Consider the following 7,605-nt stretch of genomic DNA (forward strand, 5'->3'; position numbering starts at 1 on the left):
ATATGGTATTGAAGGGATTACATACATTTTGGACACAAAAATAAGACAAATCTTGACCTCTCATTTTCCTTAGCCACCTCAAAATCAGAAATAAAGTCACTTGATTGGTCCTGAAGATGAGCCAACTGGAAATGGTGACCCATTACCCAAAACACAGATGCTAAAAGTGAGGAAGAAATCTTCTGTAATTTGGTATTATTCCAAGAAATTCATCATGAAATTTTCTTGGAATACTGAAAATTGTTCCTTTCAGAGATAATGTAAGGAACGGAATAAAAGTCAGGCCCTTTTCTTTTCCAAATCAAACATTCTATCCCTAATTGTCCCTTTTGAACCTTCAGAATAAAACACCTTGTTTGGCAACTCCTGAGAATCGCAAACACCACACTGGGGCAAGTTTGAGTTGAAAAAGAAAGAAAAGTCCCAAAAGGTGAAAGGTGATAAAGCAACAAAATCAAAAGGAAAAAAGGAGAACCTCGGTTAAGCATAAACTGGGGCAAATTTTTGAAAAAGTTCACAAGAACGGCAAAAGGCCAAAAGAAAAATCAATCGAAAAAAGAAACAGATGAAAAGAGTCACAATTGAGAATAAACTGGGCAAATTCTGATTTAGCCCCAATATAGGGTTGGCGCAATAATGCGATCTCGGATTCTTCGAACCGTTTTTGAAATCCGCTTTCATGCCTTAACTTTTCTAAGCACCCCACCTGACCCCATTAAAAAAAGCCGAAAGTCCTGACTTCTGTTCTTTGCAACGACCCTGTCAAGAAAATTTCTGATGCCGAATATTTTAGCTGCATTTCTGAATTACTCGGGTATGAGGTTGACACTACTCACCCTGGAAAACCCACCAGGTCGAGGAAAAGAAAAGGAAGCAAAAACAAAGCAAGAAAAGTAAATGCAAGAAAATGCAGAAAAATTCAATGCTGAAGTCCCTGGTGAATGATGAGAAAAATGCAAACAAAGTCTGAGATCTTGCAGTTCAAAATAGGGGCAATTTTGGAAAAGAACGATCTTCGGTGCAATGTCCTTGAAAATCTTATTCCTTTAACTATCATTTTCAAGCCACATTGCAAGCTCATAAAGTCCATCGTTGACTTATCCTTCATGACAACTTGAAGTAAGGGCTATGCTTCTGAGGAATCCCTCAATTATTCGGGATCATAAGGCTATAACCTGTTTTCACATGTTTTAGCTATCGTTTCTACCCATATGTTGCAAGTTTAAAGCTTATGTGTTGACTAAATTTTCTTAACAAATGAGAATTACAAACTATTTGCTTTCACTAAGATGTGATATTGAAGGGATTACATACAATTTGGGCACAAAAATAAGACAAATCTTGACCTCTCATTTTCCTTAGCCACATCAAAATCAGAAATAAAGTCACTTGATTGGTCCTGAAGATGAGCCAACTGGAAATGGTGACCCATTAACCAAAACACAGATGCTAAAAGTGAGGAAGAAATCTTCTGTAATTTGGTATTATTCCAAGAAATTCATCATGAAATTTTCTTGGAATAATGAAAATTGTTCTTTTCAGAGTTAATGTAAGGAACGGAATAAAAGTCAGACCCTTTTCTTTTCCAAATCAAACATTCTATCCCTAATTGTCCCTTTTGAACCTTCAGAATAAAACACCTTGTTTGGCAACCCCTGAGAATCGCAAACCCCACACTGGGGCAAGTTTGAGTTGAAAAAGAAAGAAAAGTCCCAAAAGGTGAAAGGTGATAAAGCAACAAAATCAAAAGGAAAAAAGGAGAACCTCGGTTAAGCATAAACTGGGGCAAATTTTTGAAAAAGTTCACAAGAACGGCAAAAGGCCAAAAGAAAAATCAATCGAAAAAAGAAACAGATGAAAAGAGTCACAATTGAGAATAAACTGGGCAAATTCTGATTTAGCCCCAATATAGGGTTGGCGCAATAATGCGATCTCGGATTCTTCGAACCGTTTTTGAAATCCGCTTTCATGCCTTAACTTTTCTAAGCACCCCACCTGACCCCATTACAAAAGCCGAAAGTCCTGACTTCTGTTCTTTGCAACGACCCTGTCAAGAAAATTTCTGATGCCGAATATTTTAGCTGCATTTCTGAATTACTCGGGTATGAGGTTGACACTACTCACCCTGGAAAACCCACCAGGTCGAGGAAAAGAAAAGGAAGCAAAAACAAAGCAAGAAAAGTAAATGCAAGAAAATGCAGAAAAATTCAATGCTGAAGTCCCTGGTGAATGATGAGAAAAATGCAAACAAAGTCTGAGATCTTGCAGTTCAAAATAGGGGCAATTTTGGAAAAGAGCGATCTTCGGTGCAATGTCCTTGAAAATCTTATTCCTTTAACTATCATTTTCAAGCCACATTGCAAGCTCATAAAGTCCATCGTTGACTTATCCTTCATGACAACTTGAAGTAAGGGCTATGCTTCTGAGGAATCCCTCAATTATTCGGGATCATAAGGCTATAACCTGTTTTCACATGTTTTAGCTATCGTTTCTACCCATATGTTGCAAGCTTAAAGCTTATGTGTTGACTAAATTTTCTTAACAAATGAGAATTACAAACTATTTGCTTTCACTAAGATGTGGTATTGAAGGGATTACATACAATTTGGGCACAAAAATAAGACAAATCTTGACCTCTCATTTTCCTTAGCCACCTCAAAATCAGAAATAAAGTCACTTGATTGGTCCTGAAGATGAGCCAACTGGAAATGGTGACCCATTACCCAAAACACAGATGCTAAAAGTGAGGAAGAAATCTTCTGTAATTTGGTATTATTCCAAGAAATTCATCATGAAATTTTCTTGGAATAATGAAAATTGTTCTTTTCAGAGTTAATGTAAGGAACGGAATAAAAGTCAGACCCTTTTCTTTTCCAAATCAAACATTCTATCCCTAATTGTCCCTTTTGAACCTTCAGAATAAAACACCTTGTTTGGCAACTCCTGAGAATCGCAAACACCACACTGGGGCAAGTTTGAGTTGAAAAAGAAAGAAAAGTCCCAAAAGGTGAAAGGTGATAAAGCAACAAAATCAAAAGGAAAAAAGGAGAACCTCGGTTAAGCATAAACTGGGGCAAATTTTTGAAAAAGTTCACAAGAATGGCAAAAGGCCAAAAGAAAAATCAATCGAAAAAAGAAACAGATGAAAAGAGTCACAATTGAGAATAAACTGGGCAAATTCTGATTTAGCCCCAATATAGGGTTGGCGCAATAATGCGATCTCGGATTCTTCGAACCGTTTTTGAAATCCGCTTTCATGCCTTAACTTTTCTAAGCACCCCACCTGACCCCATTAAAAAAAGCCGAAAGTCCTGACTTCTGTTCTTTGCAACGACCCTGTCAAGAAAATTTCTGATGCCGAATATTTTAGCTGCATTTCTGAATTACTCGGGTATGAGGTTGACACTACTCACCCTGGAAAACCCACCAGGTCGAGGAAAAGAAAAGGAAGCAAAAACAAAGCAAGAAAAGTAAATGCAAGAAAATGCAGAAAAATTCAATGCTGAAGTCCCTGGTGAATGATGAGAAAAATGCAAACAAAGTCTGAGATCTTGCAGTTCAAAATAGGGGCAATTTTGGAAAAGAACGATCTTCGGTGCAATGTCCTTGAAAATCTTATTCCTTTAACTATCATTTTCAAGCCACATTGCAAGCTCATAAAGTCCATCGTTGACTTATCCTTCATGACAACTTGAAGTAAGGGCTATGCTTCTGAGGAATCCCTCAATTATTCGGGATCATAAGGCTATAACCTGTTTTCACATGTTTTAGCTATCGTTTCTACCCATATGTTGCAAGTTTAAAGCTTATGTGTTGACTAAATTTTCTTAACAAATGAGAATTACAAACTATTTGCTTTCACTAAGATGTGATATTGAAGGGATTACATACAATTTGGGCACAAAAATAAGACAAATCTTGACCTCTCATTTTCCTTAGCCACATCAAAATCAGAAATAAAGTCACTTGATTGGTCCTGAAGATGAGCCAACTGGAAATGGTGACCCATTAACCAAAACACAGATGCTAAAAGTGAGGAAGAAATCTTCTGTAATTTGGTATTATTCCAAGAAATTCATCATGAAATTTTCTTGGAATAATGAAAATTGTTCTTTTCAGAGTTAATGTAAGGAACGGAATAAAAGTCAGACCCTTTTCTTTTCCAAATCAAACATTCTATCCCTAATTGTCCCTTTTGAACCTTCAGAATAAAACACCTTGTTTGGCAACCCCTGAGAATCGCAAACCCCACACTGGGGCAAGTTTGAGTTGAAAAAGAAAGAAAAGTCCCAAAAGGTGAAAGGTGATAAAGCAACAAAATCAAAAGGAAAAAAGGAGAACCTCGGTTAAGCATAAACTGGGGCAAATTTTTGAAAAAGTTCACAAGAATGGCAAAAGGCCAAAAGAAAAATCAATCGAAAAAAGAAACAGATGAAAAGAGTCACAATTGAGAATAAACTGGGCAAATTCTGATTTAGCCCCAATATAGGGTTGGCGCAATAATGCGATCTCGGATTCTTCGAACCGTTTTTGAAATCCGCTTTCATGCCTTAACTTTTCTAAGCACCCCACCTGACCCCATTACAAAAGCCGAAAGTCCTGACTTCTGTTCTTTGCAACGACCCTGTCAAGAAAATTTCTGATGCCGAATATTTTAGCTGCATTTCTGAATTACTCGGGTATGAGGTTGACACTACTCACCCTGGAAAACCCACCAGGTCGAGGAAAAGAAAAGGAAGCAAAAACAAAGCAAGAAAAGTAAATGCAAGAAAATGCAGAAAAATTCAATGCTGAAGTCCCTGGTGAATGATGAGAAAAATGCAAACAAAGTCTGAGATCTTGCAGTTCAAAATAGGGGCAATTTTGGAAAAGAACGATCTTCGGTGCAATGTCCTTGAAAATCTTATTCCTTTAACTATCATTTTCAAGCCACATTGCAAGCTCATAAAGTCCATCGTTGACTTATCCTTCATGACAACTTGAAGTAAGGGCTATGCTTCTGAGGAATCCCTCAATTATTCGGGATCATAAGGCTATAACCTGTTTTCACATGTTTTAGCTATCGTTTCTACCCATATGTTGCAAGCTTAAAGCTTATGTGTTGACTAAATTTTCTTAACAAATGAGAATTACAAACTATTTGCTTTCACTAAGATGTGATATTGAAGGGATTACATACAATTTGGGCACAAAAATAAGACAAATCTTGACCTCTCATTTTCCTTAGCCACATCAAAATCAGAAATAAAGTCACTTGATTGGTCCTGAAGATGAGCCAACTGGAAATGGTGACCCATTAACCAAAACACAGATGCTAAAAGTGAGGAAGAAATCTTCTGTAATTTGGTATTATTCCAAGAAATTCATCATGAAATTTTCTTGGAATAATGAAAATTGTTCTTTTCAGAGTTAATGTAAGGAACGGAATAAAAGTCAGACCCTTTTCTTTTCCAAATCAAACATTCTATCCCTAATTGTCCCTTTTGAACCTTCAGAATAAAACACCTTGTTTGGCAACCCCTGAGAATCGCAAACCCCACACTGGGGCAAGTTTGAGTTGAAAAAGAAAGAAAAGTCCCAAAAGGTGAAAGGTGATAAAGCAACAAAATCAAAAGGAAAAAAAGAGAACCTCGGTTAAGCATAAACTGGGGCAAATTTTTGAAAAAGTTCACAAGAACGGCAAAAGGCCAAAAGAAAAATCAATCGAAAAAAGAAACAGATGAAAAGAGCCTCAATTGAGAATAAACTGGGCAAATTCTGATTTAGCCCCAAAATAGGGTTGGCGCAATAATGCGATCTCGGATTCTTCGAACCGTTTTTGAAATCCGCTTTCATGCCTTAACTTTTCTAAGCACCCCACCTGACCCCATTACAAAAGCCGAAAGTCCTGACTTCTGTTCTTTGCAACGACCCTGTCAAGAAAATTTCTGATGCCGAATATTTTAGCTGCATTTCTGAATTACTCGGGTATGAGGTTGACACTACTCACCCTGGAAAACCCACCAGGTCGAGGAAAAGAAAAGGAAGCAAAAACAAAGCAAGAAAAGTAAATGCAAGAAAATGCAGAAAAATTCAATGCTGAAATCCCTGGTGAATGATGAGAAAAATGCAAACAAAGTCTGAGATCTTGCAGTTCAAAATAGGGGCAATTTTGGAAAAGAGCGATCTTCGGTGCAATGTCCTTGAAAATCTTATTTCTTTAACTAACGTTTTCAGGCCACATTGCAAGCTCATAAAGTCCATCGTTGACTTATCCTTCATGACAACTTGAAGTAAGGGCTATGCTTCTGAGGAATCCATCAATTATTCGGGATAATAAGGCTATAACCTGTTTTCACATGTTTTAGCTATCGTTTCTACCCATATGTTGCAAGCTTAAAGCTTATGTGTTGACTAAGTTTTCTTAACAAATGAGGATGACAAACTATTTACTTTCAGTAAGATATGGTATTGAAGGGATTACATACATTTTGGACACAAAAATAAGACAAATCTTGACCTCTCATTTTCCTTAGCCACCTCAAAATCAGAAATAAAGTCACTTGATTGGTCCTGAAGATGAGCCAACTGGAAATGGTGACCCATTACCCAAAACACAGATGCTAAAAGTGAGGAAGAAATCTTCTGTAATTTGGTATTATTCCAAGAAATTCATCATGAAATTTTCTTGGAATACTGAAAATTGTTCCTTTCAGAGATAATGTAAGGAACGGAATAAAAGTCAGGCCCTTTTCTTTTCCAAATCAAACATTCTATCCCTAATTGTCCCTTTTGAACCTTCAGAATAAAACACCTTGTTTGGCAACTCCTGAGAATCGCAAACACCACACTGGGGCAAGTTTGAGTTGAAAAAGAAAGAAAAGTCCCAAAAGGTGAAAGGTGATAAAGCAACAAAATCAAAAGGAAAAAAGGAGAACCTCGGTTAAGCATAAACTGGGGCAAATTTTTGAAAAAGTTCACAAGAATGGCAAAAGGCCAAAAGAAAAATCAATCGAAAAAAGAAACAGATGAAAAGAGCCTCAATTGAGAATAAACTGGGCAAATTCTGATTTAGCCCTAAAATAGGGTTGGCGCAATAATGCGATCTCGGATTCTTCGAACCGTTTTTGAAATCCGCTTTCATGCCTTAACTTTTCTAAGCACCCCACCTGACCCCATTACAAAAGCCGAAAGTCTTGCCTTCTGTTCTTTGCAACGACCCTGTCAAGAAAATTTCTGAGGCCGAAAATTTTAGCTGCATTTCTGAATTACTCGGGTATGAGGTTGACACTACTCACCCTGGAAAACCCACCAGGTCGAGGAAAAGAAAAGGAAGCAAAAACAAAGCAAGAAAAGTAAATGCAAGAAAATGCAGAAAAATTCAATGCTGAAGTCCCTGGTGAATGATGAGAAAAATGCAAACAAAGTCTGAGATCTTGGAGTTCAAAATAGGGGCAATTTTGGAAAAGGCGATCTTCGGTGCAATGTCCTTGAAAATCTTATTCCTTTAACTAACGTTTTCAGGCCACATTGCAAGCTCATAAAGTCCATCGTTGACTTATCCTTCATGACAACTTGAAGTAAGGGCTATGCTTCTGAGGAATCCCTCAATTATTCGGGATAATA

This window comes from Coffea arabica, chromosome 2c (assembly GCF_036785885.1).
Source record: "Coffea arabica cultivar ET-39 chromosome 2c, Coffea Arabica ET-39 HiFi, whole genome shotgun sequence".
NCBI lineage: Eukaryota > Viridiplantae > Streptophyta > Magnoliopsida > Gentianales > Rubiaceae > Coffea > Coffea arabica.